Genomic DNA, 27,222 nt, shown 5'->3' with positions numbered 1-27,222 from the left:
CATAAAATTGAAAAAGATAGGTTTGGGTTGTATTCTGTAGTCTGGAATATCAGATTTGGGAGTTGTGACTGACTTGTATAGGCAATGGAGAGCCACTTGTAGTCTTTTAAACAGAGGAGCAATATCATTATAATAGTGCTTTAGGAAGATTATTAGGTGACCTTTAAAGTCTCCTAGTTCTAAAGCTATGCAGTCTGGCAAGAGTATAGGATGAGAAGAAAAAGAAACTGGAAGTGAGAAGAGCAGTCATCTTCTGGGCTAAGATGCTGTCAGGAGTGAAATAGAAAGGAAGAGAGAGATTCAAGAGGCAGAAATAGGAGCTGTGGAGCTTAGCATTCTCTTGAATGTGATCATCAAGGGAGAGAGAAAAGTCAGAAGACAGGAGAAACATGTGTTTTGAACTATGGAAACAAAAGTTTAAAAAAAGGGCAGAACAAATTTGGGCCTTAAGACATTCACTGCCTTCATGTGTCTATTTCCTGCCCTGTTTTCCATTATGTTGACTTGTGTCTTATGAGGTTAGTAGGAGTGCATATATGCTTTTGAATCTAATATAAAGACTTTTTTAGTTAGTCAACTTACTCCAACAATAATTTACCTCAGTGAAGGCATGTTCTAAGCAAAAGGACTGAAATGAAATGAGTGAAAATGTTTGTTATATAACAGGGCCAAGTTGAGTCAGCATCTAGGGTTTGCTTAACCACACCTGCCAGCTCAGAGCCGAATTCTCATTTTGGAAGTCTTCTTCTTATAGTGAGAGTGAAACTCTTCAGTTATCTCTGTATGTGGGTGAAACAGAGGAAACTGAACAAAGTATGATGTTCTAGTTTGCTCTTGCCTCCTCTAGTGACTCCACTTGCAACTTGCATCCAGAAACCTCAACCCCATCACTGTTTTCCCCCCTTTTTTTAAACCCTTACCTTCTTTTTTTATAGATATACATTTATTTTCATTTTAAAACCCTTACCTTCTTTTACATATATTAGTTTTAAAGACAGAAGAGTGGCAAGGGTGAGGCAATAGGAGTTAAGTGATTTGTCCAGGGTCACACAGCTAAGAAGTGTTTGAGGTCAGCGACTTTATCACTCTCAGCACAATATCAATGATCTGCAGCACATTAGAATAACTTTCACTTGCATCCATTTAAAATATGTATATAATATAGATATATCTTATAGATGCTTTCTTAGTAATTATACTTAGTTTATCCTCAATAATATTTGTTGATTGAATGGTGCCATAAGAATTTCTTTGAATTAATACTTTCTTTGAAGACATTAAAATTCTATTAACCACAAATGATATCATAATATGATAATATAATTATAATATGCGATACTTTTCAACATGCTTTCACAGAATGTCATTTGATATTCCCAACAATCTTGTGAAATACGTAAGGCAATTACTATGATTTTTACTTTATAGATAAGGAAACCATGGCAAGGGATTGTAGAATGACTTACCTAAGGTCACATACCTATTTAGTGACCATTGAAATTAGGGTCTAGGACTTCTGACTTCTATTCCAACATTCATTTGACTAAGGAGGCCTTTTGCGGACTAGACACTGACCACAAAGAACTGTACTGAAACCACCAGATCATTCCTTCTGCATTACTAAATAGTAATCATATGGTCAGGGCCGTCCCATCTGAGATGTTTGAACCACCAACACAGAGGCAAAAGGCTTTGTAGCCCATTACCCATCCCTTGAACCATCTGGTCCTTCTCTAATAGCATGTTTAATGGAAACACATCAGCTAAATGATAAGCATGTCAGGCATTAATATTTCTTCTTTCACTACTCTCCCAGAGATCATTAGGTAGTTCCACGAGTATAATGGAAACATTTATATTGACAAAGAAAAATTAAAAGTTGCTCTAAAAGTTCAAACAAACTCTTAATGTGTGTTTGATGAGGATGCACAAAAGCTGTGGTAATAAAGCTTCTAATTGCTCACTATCCTGATGCAAATTTTCAAGGGAAAAATGGCTCTATTTTTCATATTGTGTTTTGCTACTTCAACAAAATGATATTAAATGCTTTCCCTGCAATTGCTAGGAGTGCTAAAGATAGCTACAATAAATGTTGACAATACAGTAAAGGGAAAAAGTAAGGCAAAAAAGATATGAGGTACATAAAGTGCCCTGTACAATCTGAATTCATTGAGCCAAATTTGGTTTTATGTCATTTACTCACACCTATAGAATTCATATATACATACATACATGCATATATGCATATATGTATATATATAATATGTATGTAATTGTCTCTAAGGACCAATTATATGGAACTCTCTCCTCATTGTGGAGTTTGATTACCCAATATTCTTACATAAACACATAAACATATTTGTATTTGCACTTGTGATACAAGGTAAATTACCTTACTCATAAGACTAAAGCTCAAACTTTCAAGAAAGGTAAATAGTTTTCAGGCACTAGTTTTCTTTTATAATAATCTCTTTGTCCCTAATTTCTACCATATCTCTTTATCCCAACTTTTTCCCAATATTAAATATGTTTCAGACAAATGACCAATTCCAGAGCATAATTATTTTTAATATTACTTAATAGAAAAAATCTTGTCCACATGAAAAGGTCAGAAATGAAGAAAATGAAACTTGGAGTATGTGACCTGGCCTCTGCTACCTACTAACCTGAGTGAGTGCTTTTTGTCTATACCCAACTAAGATACCCAAGCAACAATTGGAGTACATCAATGAGGTATCCTCAAGAATTTACAGGGGAAAAATCATAGCACCTCATTATTTAGCTATTCTAAAGTGGTTGGACTAAATGGACTATAAGTTTACTTATAGTTCTAGGACTTGATATAGGCCAGTTAGTTGTAGAGAGAAAGTTGGGGAGGAAAAAAGAAAAGGGAGAAGACTCCTCATTTTATTTTATTTTTTTGTGACTTTGGTTCATTCACTTAAGAAAGAATATAAGGTATTCCAGAGTATTTCTGTTTCTCTCCTTTTCTTTTCTTCTCCTAGGGCTACTTATATGACTATTAATAAAAATAAACCAAGATTGGAAGACACATGCAAACATGGTTCATTCTTTGGTGGACTGCAATACTCATATGTTCTATATTTCAGTGGTGATGAAGTTAAATGCTATTTACTGTGTTCTTCCACAACAACAGCAAGAAAAAAACAACTGTCATCTCCTTTTTTATTTGTGCTCTCTAAAGAGATCACTGTTATAGACATATTCCTGATAACAGAATCTATCTGTAGCAAGACAGTTCTTAAGAGGGTTATTATACACAGATTATATTGCCACCCTTCACTCTGTTTAATTTTGTAGTTGTTCAAGTCTGAACAGAAATTTCTAATCTTCTTTCATATTGATTAAACATAGCATAATTTAAAGGAGACTAAAAGACAGGCCACTTATCCAATTTATATATTCCATTTTATCCAAATGTTACATTTACAAGGGTAAGGTGAAACAGAAGATTAAAGTTCTTATATATACGAAAAAAGTACAAGGAATAAGGAATAGTCGTTTAAAAATGTAGAATATCTGGCCATAAAAGAAAACAACACGTAGGATACAAAAACCTATGCCTAAATGACCTACTTGCTCTTTCCTCATGAGCCAATGTGACAGGGTAAAATGGGACACAAAACCCACTTTCTTTGAATGAGTATTATACTTTTTTCTTCTTACCTCTTGTTATTTTTTACTCTATTCTCTTTTTATACATTATTTTAAAAATCCCCTATTCTTCTGTAGGAGGAGAATGAAAACGGATCCTTTACTTTCTAAGAATTTTTCTCTCTGAAGTATCTCGTGCTGTGGAAAGTGGGATGGATTTGGAGTCTGAAAATCAGCTTTGCTACTTACTGTCTGTGTGACCATGGGCAAATCACTTGAACTTTCTGATCCTCAGTTTTTTAATCTGTAAAATTACCTTAGTGTTGGATTAGATGACATCTGAGGTCCTTTTATCTTTTAAGTTCTAAATTCCATTATTACTATGGCTTCTGGAACTACAGTGGAATGTCCATATTTGTGAATTATTAATTATTTCCAACTAATTTCCCTGGTCATTTAGCCAAATCACAAAATATCCAAATTGATTTATCTCTATCTCCATAGCAGGCCTATCTTAATCATAGAAAACCAAAGTAATATGATTACAAAGGAAAATTTTCTTATAAAAAAAAACCTGTATTTTTATTGGTATGGACAATCTCTTTTGGCAAAAGTGATGACCCATTCATGCCTTTTAGATCACTTTGTGAGCTGCTTTGTCTTGGTGTCAAGAGAAGACTCCATTAAAATGAGTTTATTTACTTATTTATTTAATTATTGGCCAGGAGGATTTTACCTAAGCAAGGAGGGAAAGTGAATTCTTTCTTGATATTTTCTACTGTACCAATTTCAGTGCCACATGAGGAAATCACTATCGGCAGTTCTGTCACCATCTTGCTATTGTCATATGCAGGCTAGTGCTTCTGTCAGCACACAGTATGTCTTTAATTCTTCATAAAATGTATTGAGAGCTGAAATATGCTTATAATTCCTTAGGTCCTGCTGTTCAGGCAGTAGGGATAAGGAAATCTATCAGAATCTAGCTTAAGATCTCTTTGCAAATTGACTTGCAATCAAAGACTAAGTTCCAGCTCAATATTTCCAGACATAATCTTCTACATCAGGAAAAATGTTCAGGAAATCAATTTCGTAGATATTAGTCCCCTGAAAGGGGAGGAAGGGGGTAGGAGATAATGAGTCAATTATAAGCAACAAGGGGGTAATCCCCCAACTTCATCTAGTGTTGATTTGAAACATGAGATTATCCAGGTCTGAACAGCTGCCTGGGTCAACCATTTGTAGGTTAATTGCTCAGCAGTTAATATTGTCATGTGATTGATCCAATTCAGTTTTATTAAAAGTAACAAAAGAAGTGGACCACAAAATGGCCAACCTAGTTATTTCTACAATTTTAACAAACAAGTGAATTTGACCCTGCTATAATCTGAGGGCTCTGTGACAATCATTTGAGCACTTGAAGAAATGAATCAATCATTTTTGGTTGATTTAATTAAGCAACATAAATATTGTATCTTTCATGTTGAAAAAGCTAATTTGTAGAGGGTCTTGCCAAAAAACTGAGCATACCCTAGGGCCATTTGACATCATTGTATTACTAATTCTAATTTCAGTAAATTAACAAAACAAAAACAAAAAACAACTTTGTCTAAGGGTACAATAGTTCAGTAGATTTTAGAAATTAATAAAGGAAAATTCTCAAAGCTTAAATGTTTCGTAATTATCCTCCAATGGATTTAATTTTGTTTTCTGTTTGTTTTATCACAAGTCAGAGGTAAATTGTATTAACATTTCCAATAGGACTCCTTCAAAGTATGTTTCATTTGGTTTTGAAAGGCCCCAAGTGGTTCTCCAACTTTGGTGGAGCCATTCTTAATATTGGCTAGAACACAGCTCTAGCCTATATAGGAAAATACCATCTGTACTGTCAAAAAAAAATGTAATGAACTTTGCAAGTATAGAGAGAGGTTCCCTGGGTGAAGAGTATACATCCTCAACTTAGCAAATGCTAAAATTCTGGCAGGATTATAGAAAGAAAAAAAATCATACTTAAAACTGAACTATTGCAAGTCATTTCCAAATCTAAAATTGATATCTGGATGATACTATTGGGTTTTATTTAAAAATTCCTCCTTTCTGTGAATCAGTCAAAGTCAATCTTGCCAGTCAGCTGTCTATAGAAACATTGCTTCCTTTCTTACATATGTTACTAAATTAGACCATATTGTGACTGTGTTATATCATAAGGATTTGGGGGGAGATCTGGGTGTGAAATGTTATTTTCAAATGGTATCATTCATCCAGGTTTGCTTTTTCCCCTCTCATTCTCTCTTTTCATATGAAGTACAGCATTATGGCTACCAAGCTCTCAGATTCTGTTACAGCAGTAATAATGTTTCATCTAAGATGTAGGCCAGCTTTTCCCTTCTCACAGGGACAATATGGACCATGAATAATAAACCATTTAGTAGTTCTGAAAGGATAAGTGCTCATTCCTAGGGCTGTTATGCAACACAGGTTCTCTCCCTGGTGAGGAGTTGAAATAGTGTAAAAAATCAGAAATAATGAAGCAACAATATGGAAAGTCTTGGCATTCTCTTTTTGAATATTCTGTCTAAAGTACAGTTGGAATACTAGTGGCCTGGGATTCTGAATCAAGATGAATGGATCATTCTCTTGTTCAAAATATATTTAATGTCCCACTTTCCCTCCTATTAGCTATGAAATAAAATATAGACTATTGAGCCTGGCATTCAAAGCTGTCAAAAACCCAATTCTAACCATTTTTGGTTTTATTATGTCATAGTATTTCTTTTCATGAATTCTATGCTCTAGCCTCATTTCTGACTATTGACATCCTTTAAATTCAACTCAGATACCATCTCTGCCCTGAAACCTTTCTTGACCAGCCAGAAATGAAAATGATCACTCTTTCCTTGAATCTCTCAAGCCACTTTAACCTCTCCTATGCATTTAATCTCTTTCTAACTTGTATTAGTTATTCTTATAAATGCCTCATTCTAATGAACTGGAAGAATTCCATGCGAACTGGAATGACCTCCAGGAATTGATGCAGAAAGGAGCAGAACCAGGAGAACATTGTACACAGAGACTGATACACTGTGGTACAATCAAATAGAATGGACTTCTCTATTCGCAGCAATAGAATGATCCAGGACAATTCTGAGGGTCTTATGAGAAAGAATGCTATCCACATACAGAGAAAGAACTATGGGAATAGAATCACAGAGGAAAAACAACTGCTTGAACACATGATTTGATGGGGATATTATTGGGGATGTAGACTCTAAGCGATCATCCTAATGCAATTATCAATAATATAGAAATAGATCTTGATCAATGATACATGTAAAACCCAATGGAATTCCATGTTGGCTACGGGGCAGGGGGGGTATTGGAGGGGAGGGAAAGAGCATGAATCATGTAATCATTCAAAAATATTCCAAACTAATTAATTAAACAAAAAATTTCAATTGAAAAACGCCTCATTCTCTTCTTTTAGAGAGCAGGGACTTTGTTATTTTCCATTTTTGGATCCTTAGGACAAAGCACAGTACTTTATATATAGTGGGTGCTTAATAAAGGTTTATTGAATTGAATTGAGGCCAAGACTCAGGGAATTAGAGGGAAAAATCTATATAGTATGAGGAAATATTATTGGTCAAGGGTATAGCTCCAGTACTGGACATTAAATCTGTTTTTTGGTCTTTTATTGGGCAAGATGCTGGAAAGTTTGTATGCAAACAATTAATCCTCACTATTTATTGTAAATTAATAACTAAGTCCCTCAAGAATATTGATCTGAGTATATAATTGATGGTATAATGGCTTACTTCAATTCAATAAATGCAATCATAGACTTAGAGCAGCAATGATGAACCTTAGACATCAATTTTAGCTCCTTAATATTACAGCTGAGGAAACTGAAGCCCAGAAGTAAGTGACTTGTCCAAGGTCAGATGGCTTATAGGTGATAGAAGTAGTAAAATCTGGACCCATATACTCTCACTCATAAACCAATACTCTTTCCATTATAACATACTTCCTCAATTCAGTCTGTCAGGCAACAAAAATTTATTAAGCACTTCCTATGTGCCAGGCACCATGTTAAGTGTTGGAGTTATAAACAGAAACAAAAAGATTGACAGCTCTTAACCTTGAGGAGCTTACATTCTAATGGGGAAGACAACATATAAAAGAAACCTAAAGGGGTATGGGGTTTGAGGAGAGTGGTCAGGTCCAGAGTGTGGTGCAGAGAGGGGGTATAACTGTTTTTGCAGAATTTCTATTGTCAGTTAAGGTTTTAGAATCTTGGGGAAAAGTTTAAGTTGGACTTGGGAACTCGTGGAGGGAACCAGGGTCCAGCCGAGCTCCTTCTTGAGATTGAAACCTAGCCTAAATTTTGAGTTTTCTTTTGAGATTTGTTAATTTAGATAAATCCTTTGAATCTCCCTACCCTACCTTATTTCCTACTTTCATTTCCCTTACCTGAATATCTGAGAAGAGTGAATAGGAGAGTGAATCAGAGAGTTTAAATCTGTGAGAGTTTAGTCCTCCCTGGCAACAAATTATTTATTGAGTCTTTATATCCAACTTCCAAACCCCTTTTGATTTCAAAATCCCCTTGAGAGCTGAGTAAAGGCAGGTCCTTTCTCAGTCTCACATTCCTGCTTCCCTTCCCCCACCTGAGGTTTCTCTGAGCGGCTATTAGGGCTTCCTTGATCCTTTTACCCTGACAATCTATCCTGAGAAGACAATAAACCCCTTTTGTGTTTAAGCAAGACCTTTTGCTATTTCAATAGTTGATTAGTAAGAGAGGAGGAAAAGGAAAAGAGAAACAACATACTCTCTGGGTTTGAGGGAAGCTGAGGGTGTCCATTTTGAAGGAAGTGTAACTTCAAAACAAGTCCCTTCCTGTGATACTGACTGAAGCCTGGAGTCAATTTCAATCTGTCTTGGCTGATTCTAACTTGGCTGTATAGTGTCCTTTACTTGAAGGGATCAGTCTATTTCCCCTCAGTATTTTGTCTTTAACCTAAGTCCCAGTCTGTATTTCCCTGCTGCTATTTGTCTGCTTAGATTAATTCATCCTCTCCCTTGAAACCCTTGTTACCTCAGTGTTATACTCCCTGAACTCAGACATTACCTTATTTCTCCTGTCACCTCAACTACCATCCTTCATCATTGAACCTTCCTCATCCAATATATTGCCTTAACTTCCCTACTACCTAGTCTATTCCCTTGATTACCTCCAGCCTTGGGTCCCTTGCCTTGTCTTATTCCCTGATCCAACCAGTTATCACCCTAGCTTCAACCTCATATTATATCCTGCACCTCCCTATTATATCCTACCTAATCCCCATACTACATCTTCCAAGTCCCCTATAACAAGAGCTGCAGTGACCTTCCAGGATGAAGAGGTGTCTGAGGCATGACAGAGAAGTCCAGAGGGAAGCAACCTGACAGGTAATGAAGAAATGGCTGGTTTGGGCTTCCCTTTTAAACAAAGGTTCTGGGAATCTCCCTTCTTTAATCAGAGAGAGGAGCCCCAAGGGCAGAAGGCACTTTGAAAGACTGAGGTGATCTTCCAATAGACATGTGACTAACATCTCTCACATACAAGGCATAGCTCCTGCCATTTAGGTCATTAAAATCCAAAGGAAGTAGAAGAGCTATATTGCTAATAGTCTGTTCAAGTCTTCCATTGTGGTAAGGAAGGTGACAAAGCAGTACCCAGCCTTAGCTTTGGGGCAGGAATATGGACAAATGCATATAGAAAAGTTCCAAACTTAACAAATCTGGTGTGTTTATTTGTTTTATATCACACAACAGTCAAAGTTAGTGAAAACCCTTTTATATTTTATTGTATCTGGAGTGGTTATCAGACAGTGGCATGGCCACAAATGTTACTGCAAGATAATCAAAAGAACCGATCTAATTTGGGGATGTAGAGTACTTATTATTATGCATCTATCATTTGAAGCTTTCAAAGCTCATGCCTTTTCATGATTAAGCACATATTATTTTCCTGGAAGATATTTCTTTTTTGGCAGATAAGATAATGGAACAGATCCACTGTTTGTCAAGAGGAGTTACTATGTCATTAAAAAGCCTTTAATGCAATGTTTTTCCTCTTCCCCATGCTGGTTGAAAAGATTTGAATGCAAAAGCATAGATATAACAATAACAGGAGAAAAAAACCTAAATTGTCCATGGAAAAGCATAAACCAACTTAAATTTTTCCATTTGCCAAATGGTCTTTAGGCAATTTAAATGTAATTCAAAACAGACACTCAGTAGCCACAGATGTGTGTTTCCTCAAAATGTTCTTTGTCTTTCCTATTTACATCCTTTTTCTTTCTATAGGTGATAAAAACAACAACAAGCACCCTCTCTATTAGAGCAATGAAACAAATGCCTAAATTCAGCCCCCAAATTTTCGTGACTCAAATCTTTCCACCCTCTGGAAATATATTCTCATTCATCCCTAAAAACTCTAATCATATGTTTTTCTTCTTCTCTATTAAAGAAAAACTCAATAAGAGCCTTTGTATTGTATAATATGGAACAATCTAATAAACTTAAAAAAATACTAAGCAAATGAATTTAAGTTCCACTATTTTTTAAGTACGTATTATTTATACATGGATTCAGTTAAGATTATAAAACATTCTGATTTCTACTAGAAGCAAAAATCACCTAATGTATCCTACCATAGATGTATACCATCGCTTAGGATGTCAGTCACCTGTATTCTCTAACTACCAGTGATTCCTTAGTTTATCTAAGAGATTAGAGATTTGAGTAAGCCTTGAGCTAGTTCAGAAAATTTTAAATGGCTTGAATTTGCCCATCGTGTTTGGAAGATGCTTGAGTAGATGGGTTAACTCTAGGAGCCTTTTCGGAGATCATTAGATCTTCAAATACTTGAGAGAATCCCAGACCAAACTGAAAATCCATTAGGATTCTCTCCACTGGAGCAGAACCCCATAATTCATATTGATATACAAGAGAATTTATTCTGGATTGGGAAATGGTCCCTTGCAGTCGACTCCCTAAAATAGTTATTCAGCATCCAAACAAATCCAGATCAAGATATACATGTTTATGGGTTAGCCCTGAGAGTTCCATCTCCTACAGTGCCATCTAATTAGAAAGAATAAACTCCCTAGGCCTACAGCTGGGATTAGTATTCAGATTGGGCTGGGAGGGAGGAGGTCATTCAATACCATGACTCATTGTCTTGCAGTATCAAAGATGTTAGAGATGAGCATGGCTTTGCTAAGGGAGAAAAAAAAAGACACTAGAAATGAAAACATTTGTATTCATGTCAAGAATTATTAGAAGATATTCTGAGTTTCAAGTGTTTAGTGTTCATTTGGAGATACTTGTCAGTTAGCAGAATCCTGATAGACTTGAGACTTGTCCTTATTTCTGTTGTGCCCAGAATCTTTGTGCATAGGCCAGTCTGCACAGTTTTTGATGATTTTGTCCAGCTCTGTGACACAGTGGTAACACACAACACCTGAAAAAAGGAGTACCTGAGTTCAGTTCCAGCCTCAAATACATCCTAAACCTGGGTAAGTACCTTAACCTCTATCTGCCTCAGTTTCATCAGCTGTAAATTTTTATTTTTATTATATCTCTACATTTATGATTATGGTAATAACTACTTCACAAAATTGTTGATAGTATTAAATGAGATTTTATTTGTAAAGCACTTAGCAAAGTGGCTGGTACATACTAGGTGCTTAAAAATACTTTGTTTTCTTCCCTTTCCATTTGTTCAATGATGTATAAAGTTCTCTTATAAGAAATATTTGGAAATAAGAAATATCCATTGGTCAAGAATTTTGCAAGAATATTCCAAAAATTTACAGGCCTGGGTCATTGTGCACCAGAAAAACTTTAGATAAGGATTCTTTCTCAGATCAATGAAATTTTTCTTTTTATTTAATCTAAGGCCAGGATAAAGAGGCGATGGAAACTTAGATTAAGAGCTGGAAGGAATGTTAGAGTCTATCTAGTCCAGCCCCCTCACTTCAAAGATGAAGAAACAAATCAGAAAATATCAAGTGACTTGACTTGCCTAAATATACATAGATAGCAAGTGGTAAAGTCAGGGTCTTCACCCAAGCCCTCTGATTTTAAATCAAGTGGTTTTTCCACTGTATGACATAGGTGTTTTAGTAAATTGAAGAAAAAGCAAGAACTGATAAGTCTACCTTAGATAGGACCATGTTCAGATTCCTCAAAATTATTACTTAAAAAGATTAATATGAGATATCCTATGTTTCAGGAAACCTGGGACATGCTCATTATCCAATTGCCCAACGCATGTTATCACTGATTACTTCAATTCAGCATGTTTAAGAAACATTTATTAAGCATCTACTCTGTGAAAGAAGTTTGGATCCCACTACTATGTAGAGCCCTTGCTATTTTAATTCAAATTAAAAAATGTAGTGCCTATGGCACACCTTTCTCTTATGAGTGAACCCCAAATAGGTTACCCCAGATTCAAGGTTCTGTATAAATCTCCTTTAACTCAAAGAAACTACATGGGTTATGAGCCTTTACCAATATAGTTCCTTTTACTAGTCAGTTATAGGGCACAATTAGCTAAAAAAAAAGAGCATTTAATGAATTAGAATTTTTAAAAATCTAATAAAAATTTGTCCATAAACACCCATACCATCAGTGGAAAGAAGGGTTCTTCCTTTCCCAAAGGAGAACTTTGTATTTGAGGGCCAATTATTGTTTTTTTAATGCATTTTTTTCTGTCTTAGTAACAATTCTAAGACAGAAGACCAGTAAGATAGGGCTAGACAAATGGAGTTAAGTGACTTGCTCAGGTTTACATAGCTAGGAAGTATCTGAGGCCAGATTTGAGCCCAGGTTCTCCTGACTCCAGGACTGGTGCTCCATCCACTATGCCAGCTAGCTACCCCCACAATTACTTCTGAAATACAGCTTTGGGCAAGCTAACTAGAGGCCAAAGGCATTAAACAATTTTTTTTAAACTCTAGATTTCTATTCTAGTGTCTCTGTTCCAAACCTGACCCTTATACCTCTCATTTAAAATCTGATTGTCCTACTGAACTCTTTCCTAGATATTTTAGAGGCAACTAGCATCATAAGTTCCCAGTTTCTTATTCTCATGCTATTTTTGTGCTCCATATAAAATTCCAAAAGAATGGGAGTAGTAAAATACAGGAACAAAATCTCTTAAAGTAAGCCACCAGAAGCCTTCCTCCTCTACTTCATTCACTTCAATTCTTTGCACTACATTCCTGTCTTTATTTTGTATATGTGGTCAGAAAAAAAACATTGCATCTGGCTTTAAGCAGGGCCCTACAAAAGAAACCAGGGATAAATTAATAACATTCTTTATTTAAATAAAGTTAAACTGTGGCATCCTGAAATGCAACCTTCCCACCCTCGAGGGAGAAGTCACTAAATCTTATTTACCTGCTTAGCTGTAACCTCATTTCTTTCACTTCCAACCCTCTCTGGTAATTTTTCATATTGACGGAGACTAGTTATTTCTTCTGTTCTCCATTATCTGAGCACACAAACAAGCTGAAGATGCCTAGTTGCTACACCAAGTCTGGGCTGTTACTAAGTGTTGCACTTGTGAAAACGTTCATGGAAGCACACAGTGTTCTGGGAGTAGGGGCTACAAGCAATACCACCTCAGGGTAAGATATTCAAGGAAAGCAGTCCTATAATTCTGTTAGCAAAGATTTGTAAACAGAAAAGTTACAAAAGCCTGAACCTGCCAAAGTATTTTTAAGAAGAGATAGATTGTTCATTTTTTCCACATCTAACAACTAAGATAAACAACCAAATTCCTGCCTTTTGTCGTGTGTCAGAATTTCTGTCTTCTAGAAGAACAGCAACTTCTTCTCTGGAAAATACATCTGGTTTCTGAGCTCAACCCGTCCATCAACAAAACAGATGGTTTTCAAAGAGAGACCAGAAGGCGGGACTGTGGATTAGGCTATAGGCTCTTTTCCAAGTAGAATTTCCTTCTTGGTAATTCCAAGGCTTGAAATATTCATTGAATATTGAAACTCCATTTCACAAGTTTATAATGTGCTGTAGAGCATTACAATTTAGTTGTAGTTATAATGGCTTGAACATAGAATTTGTTGTCCCTGAAACTTCTAGGGATCCAAGCCTCCCAGAACCTGCAAGTCTAGCTTATGAACTGGTAATGCCCCAGTGCACTATTGGTCTTAGTAGAACTGTAATACATGCCATAAAAATACATAGGCAGCTCAGTGAATTGAGATCCGGGCCAAGGCAAGTCACTAAACCCCCACTGCGTGACCCTTACCACTTTTCTGCCTTGGAACCAATATACATTATTAATTCTAAGACAGAAGGTAAGAATTAAAAAAAAACACAAGTGCAGACAATTAAACGTTTGGTAATGTATCAAAGTACGATGGAAAAGGACACTGAACAGAGTCAGAGGATCTGCGTTCTAGTTTTAGCTTTACTAGTGACAAGCTCTATAGCCTTGGTCAAGTCACTTGATAATTATTTCTGTGTAATTTGCTCTTTGGCAATCTTAAACTCCATCTCACCAGATCTGGATTTGACCACTGGGACCCTGAGCTTCCATAGGTGCTGGAGCCAAGTCAGCACATCACTTTCTCACTAGTCTAAACACTTCTAAACCATACTTCCTCACCCATCTCTTCTAAGTTCCCTTTATGTATTCTTTCATTAACATGTACACTCCTTTAGGGCAGGGATTTCCTCTCTGTCTCCCTCCCTCCTCTCCCTCCTCTCCCTCTTTCCCTTCTTCCTTCTCTCTCTTCCAAAGTATTCTCTCTCTTCCTTCCTTCCATCTCTCCCTTCCTTCTTCCCTTCCTTACTTCCCTTCCTGGTGATTCATATGGGTTCAAATTATGTCACCAGGTACATACATTTCAAAAGGTGCTGTTAAAGATTTTTGAAAACCTTTGCAGGAGAAGCAGAAGAGCCTCAACTTGGGGTCTCTTAACTGCTGTCAACTGAAGATTAGGATTTTAGAAGAGAAAATCAGGTTTGATTAGAAAGTGATACTGAAGAGTATTATTTCACTTTTTGGACCACATCTTATGCGATAGGTTCTTGGCCAGGGATGGAGTATACCTAATAGTGTTCAACTTAAAAACTCCTGGTTGTTGTATTAATCTAATCAAGAGAGCTTTAAACTTAAAAGGGAGGGATAAAGGTGAAAACTGGCCAAGGAAATCTGAAGAACTTGGTATCCTTGAAAGTAGTAGATATGAGACAGAAGGAAAAATAACAGGAGATAAGATAGATAGTTCATGGGACACAGTATCTAAGAAGGGAACTGGTTATAAAACTCATGGCTTTATACCTATATACAAATGCATAAAGTAAAGGTAATAAATACAATGAACAAGAGAAGCTAATGCAAGGAAGGCAAATTTGACTTCAAAGGTATTACTGAGATTTAATGGGATAAGAGTCATTACTGGATTATGCCTATAAAAGTGTATATCCCATTTCAAAAGAAGAGAATAATTAGGAGTAGGAAAGGAGTTTTATATATATTTATATTATTTATTAAGGAAATTTATTCATGTGAGGAAATATATGTACAAGAGGGTGGGAGGTGGGGAAGAAGCAGCTTAGGGAGTGCAGATCAATGGAAAAGGACTCAGAATTAATATTGTTTTGGAATTATGTTGAAGACCACAAAGAAACAAAAAAGGAAATAGATAAATAATTCAAGAATCAGATTACAATCATGGCATAAGTGCATAATAAATATAGTAGTAATAGAAGACTTTAACTATTTGAATATCTTCTAGAGCTTTATGCAAAAAACAGCAATTAGTTAATTCTTAATTTAAAACTGGTGGATTAATGATTCATTTTACTGGAATCCTTTTTGCAATTCAGTATTGCCTTACCTAAGCATATAGGGAGACAGTGTATCACTATATTAATTATCCAACAAGAAAGTTTAATTACTTGAGTATAACATCTGAATTAGTCATCAGGTGTCATTCTAGAGGGACCACCAGTTCAGACTTCCAAATCCTCTTGAGCACAAGCAAATTAGGGGATCCTTTTTCTAATAACCTTTGGAGTTAAACAGGAGACTCCCCAAGCCTGAAACACCTAAATTGTTCTCATTGCCATACCTATGCAATAGAGAATCAGCTTTTGTTAACCCGTCATTGACTAAATTCCAGTTTAATCTAGGACATGAAATGTTGCTCAAAATTCTAAAATATTAAATCTGGTAGCTGTATATGGTTTTTTTCTAGAATCTTCCTTTTCAGAAACCTCCAGCTTTCTTGTGAGCTCCCAGACAATTAGTTATGCAGGATCACTAAAAATACAAGAGACTTCAGAGATACAATGCCTTTGTTTTACTAATGAGGAAACGGAAGACAAGAAAGGTTGAATGACTTGTCCAAGATCTATAAATAATATCAGTCATGGGATTTGAACCTAGGTTCTCTGATTCTAGTAGTGTTTTCCCCATTATATTACAATATCTTAAAGGTGGAAAGTCAATCAAGATCTTCTTCAGCAATTTCAAGCTGCCTTGATTTCTAGAATGTGAGAAACTGGTATAATAATGTGCCAAATCCAGGGAATGGCTTCTTGTTGAGTCACAGTCGACTTCCTCCTCCTGGGATGGCCTGAAAAGACCATACTTAAGGCTCTGGTTTATCCCTTCCCAGTCCTGATTTAGAGATGCCAACTGCTGCCCTAGTTTGAGGGTAGAGACTACCATAATGTCTTTCCTTTGTTGTCCTTTCCCTGACTCCATGCTCTCAGTCCGTTACAGTAAGCTATTTATTTTTCTCTTAGATGGGAAGAATAAAGATCTATTGTTTCCAAACTAAAATGGCTGATGTAGTTTCTTTATGAAGTCCATTTAAAATCCTAACCCCAGCTAGCCTGAAACATCATCCCCATAACTGAGCACCCATTGTGGAACACTGTAGTAGACTCCAAGGAGGGAGGATAGGGAATAAAGCTGAGGGGCCATGAGATATGATTTGTGGTTTTTGCCATTGAGATTTTTATTTCACATCATTTTTTATTTATAAAGAGCGATTGCTGAAAAGCATAAAGAGCCTTATAGATCTACTCAATTAAAAAAAGAAGAGGACAGAAGGAAGAGGAGGAAAGAAAGAAGGAAGGAGAGGAGGAAAGAAGGAAGATAGAAAAATTCTTTCCAGCAAATTTGGGATTTTTACATTAACACTGGCCTAATATACAAAAATTAAAAGCATCTGTTCCTTACAGTTTTTTTTCCCATATTATAGTCAATCTTTGCTTTCTTGATTAGTATGAAATTATTCAACTTCCTTAAATCAAAACAATTATTACCACTGAATATACATTTTTAAAATAACACATTCAAACTTGAGAACTCTTTTATGTAGTGCTAAGTAGAAGTTGAATACTGTTATCTGCATTTAAAAGAAAGAGGGCAAAAAGCAAAAGCTGAGTCTATATAATGCCAAAACAATTAATCAATTAATTTAATTCATTTGAAAACATTCAGTCCCAGGGGCATAGATTTCAATTCAGTTCCAACAGAACTGCAGGAGGAATTGAGAGATAGTTGATTAAAAGGGAAGTAAAGAGTGAAGCCCAAATAGAATTTAATGCTTCATTCCTACATATGTATATAACAGCATCTATGGTCACCAAAACTACTCTGGGTCAAGTGCTAGGCACATAGTAGGTACTTTATAAATGCTTATTGATTGACTGACTTCTAGGAACAATATTCCTTCTTTTGCCCCATCCCTTCTCTTTCCATTTTGGAGGCTCCTAAATATTTCAAAGGAAAGTTGTGCCTATGATATTATTTGTTACATGTTTACATGAAATATCACTCTCAGATGAAAGTAGACTCCTTCAGGGCAGGAATTATTTTTCACTGTGTCTTTGTATCCTTAGTATCTCACACAGGGATGTCTTGCCTTTCCTGGGTGCTTAAATGTTCATTGGATGGACTGGTCTTTAGAGAAAACCAAAAGTCTCCATTTATACCTAGTTCTACAATAAAATGATCATGGCTGTATCTATTCAGAAGAAAGAGGTGACAAGGAGAATTAGCACTAGGGACCTAATTCAGACCTAACAAGTGGAATGGCATTGATAAGAACATTGAAAGAAAATAGTCATGTCTTCTGAGTACTTTAATTCAAGAAGGAAAATGTGCATGCTTAAACCTATATACTTTGAACTTTAGGAGAGGTGTTTGCAAATAGCTCAGAGAAAACAGTGTGAATGGTCAGAGTCTTTAAAAGGGAAAATGGCTCAAGAAGGAGAGAAAGCTTTAAAAAATTGCTGATAAGATCCAATCACAAATGCATGTAATGAAGAAGAAAAGGAATATGGGGTTAATGTGATTTCATCAAGAGTTTTCTGATGAGCTCAAATTTATATAGTAAGTAAAAAAGAATAAAAGAAGGATACTTTAACCCAAAAGTTAATCAGTCATCATGTAATCATTAAGTACCGCCCTCAAGGAACTTCCATCCTATAGAGGAAAATAACATATACATATAAGTTTTTTGAAAATATATACACATTAAAAAATTGCAGGGAGAGGGTAGGAACATGGTAGCAGATGGAAACATCAAGAGGGGAATTATTTGTGAGGGAGACGGCATTTGAACTAAAGTTTGAAAGAAGGTAGGAGTTCCAAGAGGTGGAAGTAAAAAGGTAATTGATTCCAGGCAGGTGTGGAGATTAAAATTAATATGCAAAAGTAAAGTATTATATTTTATAAAGTTTACTAATAATAACTAAAGTAAAAGTTACCTAAACCATCTAGCCCGGCCCTCCCGTGAAAGAAGAGAGAAAAAGCAAGGCAGAGCCTCAGAACTTATACAAACCTGACCATGCAACATGGTGGAGACATTAAAAAGAATTTTGGGAAATAGTAAGGGACTTCTGGGGGATGAAGTCCAAGGGTTCAAAATCTCCATTTATACACAGGAGTTATTAAATTTCTTTTGTATCTCAAATCCCCTTGCATACTGGTGAAACCGATGAACCATTTGTTCAGAATAATGTTTTTTAAATGAATAAAATAAAGTTTTATTTAATGTGATTTTAATAAAATAAATTTTACTTAATAAGATATAATTAAAAAGAAAATAAATTATGTTAAAATACAGTAACCAACATTTTTAAAAAGTTCATAGACTCCAGGTTAAGAACCTCTACAAAGGTAAAGAGATGATAGAATGACTTTAGATATGTGGAATGAGCTAGGGCTTGTGAGTAATATTACAGTGGTAAAAACAGTTTAGGATTCATAGGCTCATAGACTTAGAGCTGAAAAAGCTCTATTCCCTCATTTTATAGTTGAGGAAACTGAGGCCCAGAGAAGTTAAGCAGCCATCCTAAGGCTCCACAGGTAGCAGAAAAATGGCAGAGCCAGGATTCAGATCAGATTTTATGACTCCAAGCTCAGCATCTTTTCTCACTCCTCCACACTGACTTCCATTCCAACTAGTTCTCATTGTGGTATCTTTAGTTTCTATTAACCACAGGATATTAGCTGCTCAGTCCAATTCAGATTCTTTCACTATATCACAGAGAAATGGGAAATTTGTGTGTATTATTATAGAATATATATATGAGGAAGGCGTATACATTTTTTATGAACATCTGGCAGCATAGAAAATAGCAAATCCTGCTTTACACTCTAGGAGACATCCATTTTGCTTTATTATTTTAATGATTTTGATGCAGTTTCTGAGCACCTGGACCATCATAAGTGCCACAGACCCCACTGATAATATTTCATTCATTCACCTTTTGGAAGGTGCTCTAGACTCTCCAGAGGCCATTTAAGTTGGCCAAATTCCTAAAAACATGGAGAAAATAAATGTTGGGACAGTCTAAAGACTAAATAGTCAAATTTATTAGAACTTTGCCAGAGGTGCCCTGGAAAAAGCAGTAGATGTGGCATTAGAAGATTTGGTTTCAAATCTCAATTTCTGTTATCATCTCACTGTAATATAATAATAGAGCATTGGACTCAGAGTCAGGAAAACCTGAATTCAAATCTGACCTGAGATACTTACTAGCTGTGTGACTCTCAGCGAGCCATTTAACAGCTGGGTTCAGCTTCCTCATCTGTAAAATGAGCTGGAAAAGGAAGTGGCAAACCCCTTTACCCCAGACAGGGGAAGGAGGAAACATTCTTCCTGGGCTGTAGGGCAGAGGGGTGGATGATGTCCTCAGGTGAGTGTGAGGAAGGGGAGGGAGCAGCCCCCTCTGGCACACATGCCATACATTTGTCAACACATCCCTAGATCACACTATCCTACCAAAAATTTAATGGAAAAATTCTGACTTGTGACTTTGAGATGATTGTCACTAAACTGATGAAACTCCAAAAAAGGCTAATAGTGGAGGGCCTTGAATTTATGACATAACAGTTGAAGGAACTATGGATGTTTATCCTGGAGAAGAGAAGATTCAGGAGAGTCACGTATTCAAATCACCTCAAGCATCTGAAAGATTGTCAAGTGGAGGAGAGATGGAATTAAATACTATTCAGCCCTAGAGGGCAGAATCAGAAACCCTGGAACAATGGGTGTAAGTTATAGAACCATAGATTTAGGCTCAATATCAGAAAAACTTCCAGACAATTAGAGCTATCCAAAAGTTGAATGAGATATCTTAAGAGGTAATGAGTTTTTTTTCTCCACTCCAATACCCCATCCCTAACCACATCTTCAACTGGAGACTGAATATAAGATATGCTATAGTGGGGCTTCCTTTCAGATATGAATTAGACTCGATGGTTACTATGGCCCTTTCAACAATCACATTTTATGATTATCTCAAAATTTACTATCTATTTCAAGCCATCTTCATGGCTATCTTCACAATTATTTCTATTTCTGCTTGAGTTCAGCCAAGTCTTATTTATAATTCATTACACAAAATTTAATACATTTAATTTAGGCTTTATGTGTGTTCAGAATGATGGGGATTTCAATTTCTACATTTTATAAATATCTTTTGGGAATTTCCTCCCACCTTTCAATCTCGACATGACTTTCTATTGTTAAAGGAAATATGAGGGGAAAGAAAATTTGGCTTTTATCATAAAACTACTAGAGAGCTTTTGGAAAGTTCATCTGGGCATTTGTATCTTTTGACACTCACTCAGTAGGCGGACTTCCATTGAAGAGAGCCGTGTCTAATAGGGCTGTCTGATTCTATTTATTTTTATCTTCTTACAGGACCATTTTTTTGGCAGTGTTAAAAATCAGTTCAGTTCTTTAAGTCACTAGTCTCTAAGAAAACAGGCAATCTTGTGTAACTCATTTCATCTTTTATTTAGCCACTGACACCTACTATACATTGGCTTTAGTTCTGACCTTTGAGATAGATTGGTGTAGAAGGACTTTTTAGGAATGGTTCCTCTCTTCTATTCATTAACGTTTTATGGAAAGATTTTTAAGCTCAGTTGTGTGTTTTTCTCTGCCTAGTGCCATAAAAGTTACATTGTTTTAAGTAGCAGTATTTCTCATTTCCCCTCCTCTCCCTTGTTTTTATGTCTTCATGTGTGTTCTTTGTATATACCCAAGTGTAAGGAATTTGATGCCAGGTCTGGGGCTGAGACTTATGAGCCAGGATCTGGAATGGGTAAGCCAGAGAACTTATCTTCTACTTTCTGCAGGCTAAGCAAACCAAGGTTACTGTAACTGGATAGCTTTCTATCCAAGTACGGGAGTTCTAGCCTTTCCGTTTCTGAAAGAGATTGAGAAGGATGATAAATTTGGAAAGCAGGATAAATTTCATCCATGAATAATCAAATTAAGCCTTTAAAAATGGCATAAACACAAATCCAAACCAATCTTGTGAATTAGCCAACAAAAGGTAACAAGATCTTCAGCTACATTAAAAGTAGCAGAATTTGATATCCAATCCAATTTTACATTAAGGTTGATGTAAAGAGACCTAAATCTAAGACCTACCAGGAGGAATAGTGGAAAGACTGCTGAACTCAAATATATTCCTTCTTCCTTCTGATATAGGAAATCCCTCTCTTCCTTCAATATGTAGTTTAAGCATCTTCTGATCCCAACTTTAGCACCAGGTTCCGACATAGTAGGACTTAAAAAATGCTTTTTGGTTGATTAATCTCCATACTGCCACAACTTGATATCTATATACTTGACTAAGTCACCTAACCTCTCTGAATTTCAAATCTGTAAAATGAGTGTAATAATTTAACAATTTTTAATTATATTCAATAAATATTTACTACTTTTCTACTATGTTCAGTGTAGTATTTCTAGGTTATGTGGGTGCAAAGATGACCTAGATACTACATTCCCTATATTCACTGGACTTACAATATATTAGGAATAATTATTGCTGTTGTTCAATCTTTCAGGTGCGTTCAACTTTTCATGACTCTCTGGACCATGCTGTGTAGCAGGTTTTCTTGAAAAAGATTTTGGAGTAGTTTTCCATGTCCTTCTCCAGTGGATTAAGGCAACCAAAGATTGAATGACTTGCTCAGGGTCACATAGCTGGTAAGTGCTGAATTTGAACTCAGGTCTTCTTGATTCCAGGTCTGATATACGGAACCACCAACTACCTCCTTTAAAGAATGATACCAAAATATAAATATAATAATAATAGGTTGGAGCTAGGTTATTGAAAACCTTTAATGACAGAAAGGAGTGAAATATGCATTTACTAAATACTTGCCATTTGCCAGCTAAAATTATCTTGTTGATCCTCTTAAATACTCTGGGAGGAAGACATTATTGTTATTTATTTCCATTTTATAGCTGAGGTAATGGAGGTAGTGGTTAAGTGACCCACCCAGGATTACATGACTAGTAAATCTCTGAGATAAGAATAACTCAGATCTTTCCATCCCCAGATGCAGTGCACTACGCACTCTGTCAATTGGCTGCCTGGCTAAGGCCTCTGTATTTTCTTGGGTATCCAATGTCAAGCTATATTAAAGATGTGGAATAGTCAATGTGCATTCAGAAGATTACTCTGGTAATAGTAGGGTGTATGGATTAGAAAGGGTAAACTTGATTCTGGGCAACCAGTTATAAGGCTATTATAATTGTCTTGGTGAGAGATGAGGTCCTGAACTAAGGTGGTAGCAGTAGGGACAGAAAGAAATGAACAGATATGAAAAATGCAAAGAAAGAAGTGATATTTGTTGGTAATTTATGGGATGTAAGAGATAAAGAAGAAGAAATTATCAAAGATGTTTCTCATATTTCAAATTGAGGTAACCTAGAGAAGAGTGGTGCCATGAAAAGAAAAAGGAATGTTAGGAGAAGGGTCAGGTTTGAAGAAAGAGAAGCAGAATTCAGTTTTAGACATGTTGGATTGGAGAAATCTTTGGAAGATTTAGAGAGAGATGTTCTGTAGCCAGCTGTAAATCAGATATTGACCTGCAGTTTAAGAATGAGATTAGAACTGGAACCTATAAACTAGGGAGTCATCAGCATAGAAGTAATTTAATTTAGATCATTTAAGTGTTAGGAACAGATGATTTCAACAAGAGAGAAAGTACACAGAAAGAAAATGGCTGTAGGCAAGAGCCTAGGAAGATATTTACATGTAATGGGTAGGGAAAAGGAATTTGTGATGGAGTCAAAGGAGTGATCAGAGAGGTAGGAAGTATGTCAAAAAAATTACAGTATTCTAGAATTCAAGGGAGAAGGGAATATCAGGAAGGAGGGGGTGATGGACAATTTCGAATGTAGCAGGTAGGTTAGAAAGGACAAGAACTGGGAAAAAACCCACTGGATTTCTCAAAAAAGAGGTATCACATGGATTTGGAAGGATTCTTGCAGGTCATCCAGTCCAAGCCCCTCATTTAGCAAATGAGGAAAGTTGAGGTTCAAAAAGGCTAAGTGCCTTACCTGGGACTATATAGCTAGTGTCTTAGATGGTACAATGCTTTGAGTCAGAATGCTGTTTGTTGTTGTTCAGTCATGCCTGGTTATTCATGATCCCATGGAACATAGCATGCCAGGCCCTTCTACTATCCACTGTCTCCCAAAGTCTAAGTTTATATTTACTGTTTCCATGATACTATCCATCTCATCCTTTGCTGGTCCTTTTGCCTTTAGTCTTTTTCAACATCAGAGTTTTTTCCAATGAGTTCTGTTTTCTCATTATGTAGCCAGAGTATTTAAGCTTCAACTTCAGTATATGACCTTCTAATGAATAGTCTGAATTAATTTCTTTTAAGTATTGGCTAATTTGATCTCCTTGCTGTCCAAGGTACTCTCAAACGCCTTCTCCAGGTCCACAATTTGAAAGTGTCAATTATGCCTTGCTCAGTTTTCCTTATAGTCCAGAAGTCACAGCCATATATTGCTACTGGAAAAGCCATAGCTTTGATTATATGGACTTTTGTCAGCAAAGTGATGTCTCTGCTTTTTAGCATGCTGTCCAGATTTGCCATGGCTTGCCTTCCAAGCAGTAAGCATCTTTTAATTTCATGGCTGCAGTCACCATCTGCAGTGATCTTTGAGCCCAAGAATATAAAATCTGACACTGCTTCCATTTCTTCTCCCTCTATTTGCCAGAAAGTGATGGGACCAGTTGCCAAGATCTTGGTTTTTTTATGTTAATCTTCAAACTAGCTTTTACACTCTCTTCTTTCACCCTCATCAAGAGGCTTCTTAATTCTTTTTTTCACTTTCTGTCATTAGAGTGATATCATCATCATCTGCATATCTGAAATTGTTGATATTTCTTTCAGTAACCTTAATTCCAGCTTTGGATTCATCAGCCTGGCATTTTCATGATGTACTTTGTATATAAGTTTAATAAATAAAGTGACAACATATGGCCTTTTCATACTCCTTTTCAAATCTTAAACCAATTAGTTGTTCCATGTTCAGTTCTAACTATTGCTTCTTGGCCCATATTCAGATTCCTATTGAGTCAAGTAAGATGATCTGGTACTCCCATTTTTTTGAGGACTTGAAACTTTTTGTTGTGATCCACATAGCCAAAGGCTTTAATGTTGTTAATGAAGAAGTATATGTTTTTCTGGAACTCCCTCACTTTCTCTATAATCTAGTGAATGCTGGCAATTTGGTCTCTAGTTCCTCTGCCTCTTTGAAAACCAGCCTGTTCTTCTGGTAATTCTTGGTTCACATACTGCTGAAGCTTAGCTTGCATAAGGATAACCTTGCTAGTGTGTGAAATGACCACATAAAATGATTTGATATCTAATCCTGCCTCAGACACTTACTTAGTTGTATGACCCTGGCAAGTTCTTTCACCTGTATGGTACTCAGCTTCTTCATCTGTAAAATGAAGTTATTGAACTCTGAGGTTCCATCCATCTTTAAATCTATGATCCTATCAAGGCAAGTCTATTTTATCCATACCATCACCCACTACCTATAAGGCAGGTAATAAAAGGGAGAAGAGATATAAGAAGGTGCTCTAGGAGCATATCAGGGTCAAGTCAACAACATCATGGAATATTTAAATGCTTACTATGTGATATGGCAGGACGATGGCACAGTAGGTGGAATGTTGGATCTGAACACAGGAAGATTCCTCTTCTTGAGTTCAAATCTGTATTCAAACACTAATTAGCTATGTGACCCTGGATAAGACAAGACACTTAACCATGTCCGTTTCAGTTTTTTTATCTGTTAAATGAGCTGGAGAAGGAAATGGCAAATCACTTCAGTATCTTTGCCAAGAAAACCCCAAATGGGTTTACAAAGAGTTGGATGGACATGCTTGAAATATGACTGAACAACAAATATGTTACTATGCTAAAGACGGAAAAGAAATACAAGGAAAAATAAATATAGTCTTTACCTTCAAGGAATTACATTCTAGTGGGAGAAAACCATAGTTAAAATGAGTTGGATAGGGGAAGAGGGAGAAGATGTACTCTATATGGAGGCACAGTGGCAAGTTGGAGAATCCATAAGAGAGCTAGAAGAGTGAAGGAGTCAGCATGGGACCAACCTAGGCATTTCCTGAAAATTGATGATCTGGGAGGAACACCAAGGAGAGGAAAAGTAAAATATTTGAGGAGACAAAGGGTAAAACCCCAGAAAAGAGGATGACAATGAAGATGAAAGAGAGAGGTTGATTGATGGAGCAAGATTTCAATGAAGCTGAGAAGGGTATATGATCCAAGGTAAAGGTGGAGAAGTTAGTATAGTCAAGGGACTCACTGTTACCAGCACAAGCTTACCACAACAACTGTCTCTGACATTGGAAGGACAAATCTGAAGGGGGAATAAGAACAGCAAGTTTTGAGGTAAAGCTGAGGGGAAGTGGTCATTTTTTAAGGGAGAAGAATCTGGAAGTGGATTTGGGGATTTGAGGAGTATGTAAGAGTTTTGAAGGGGAAAATGTAGTGAATCAATAAGGAATGAATAAAATGATTGCTGTATATTAGGAAGGGTCTAGTTGAAGTTAATTAATACTAAGTCGAATAATTTATTAAAATTATTACAGTGAGTAATATTACAGTTTAGTAAACTTCTTCAACTGTCCTTGGAAATCCTAGAGAAAGAGCCTAGAAATTACATGGCAGGACTTACTCTATGTTTGGATATAAATGGGGTGGGGAATGGTGAAAGGACAAGGGGAAAAGAGATTCATTAAAAGGTAAAGGGCAGAATGCCACTGAAATTTTTGTGAGCATCATACAACAAAGGCTAATAAAAGCTAGCATTTATATGATACTTTAAGGTTTGCAAAGTGCTTTACATATATTATTTCATTTTATCCTCACAACGGTCCTGGGATGTAGGTACTTTTATTAACCCCATTGTACAGTTGAGGAAACTGAATCAGAGAGTGATTAAGTAACATCCTAGGGTTACATAGTGACTTGGGCAGGATTTGAACTCAAGTCTTCCTGATCCAAGTATAGCATTCTATCCACTCCATTTACCTGCCTATGCATAATGCATGTAAAATAGTTGTGGTCTTTTGGGAGATCACCTGGCCTTTTTGCCAAGGCTTAATGCCTCTATATGCAACTTTGACCCCATTTCATACTGTCTTCTTCAGCAGTTTGCCCCTTCTCTCATTCTCACTTTTACTAATCTTCATTTGCTCCCTATCTACTTCCTCCTTCTCTGCTGCCTACAAATAACTTCTGTGTCTCTTCTCACTCCCTCCAACATCTTTAAAAAAACCTCATTTGATCCTACTATCCCTGCTAGCTCTTTAGTCCTGTATCTTTCCTCCCCTTTGTGGCAAAACCCAATGAGAAAGCTATATATTACCTGATGCTTTCCTTTCTTCTCATCTTCTCCTGGCATTTGGTCTCAGCATTCAAAGTACCAATGATTTCTTTATTGCCAAAGTTAATGATGTTGGCAGCCACTTTTGCCTCCATGGGTTTGTCTGTCTCCAGTCTGTCCCTCTTTCCCTTCCCTCTCTCCCTTTTCCTCCCCTTACCATCTCCCTCTCCCTCTCTATTTCTCCCTCTTTGTGTGTCTGTCTCTGTGCTTGCCTCTCTGTCTGTATTTCTCACTCTCTGTTTTTGTGCCTGTCTGTTTTTGTCTCTCCAACTCTCTCTCTCTCTCTCTCTCTCTCTCTCTCTCTCTCTCTCTCTCT

Source organism: Gracilinanus agilis, chromosome 1 (genome assembly GCF_016433145.1).
Source record: "Gracilinanus agilis isolate LMUSP501 chromosome 1, AgileGrace, whole genome shotgun sequence".
NCBI classification, from domain to species: domain Eukaryota; kingdom Metazoa; phylum Chordata; class Mammalia; order Didelphimorphia; family Didelphidae; genus Gracilinanus; species Gracilinanus agilis.
The sequence above is the reverse complement of the archived record's forward strand: the minus strand, read 5'-3'. Positions refer to the sequence as shown.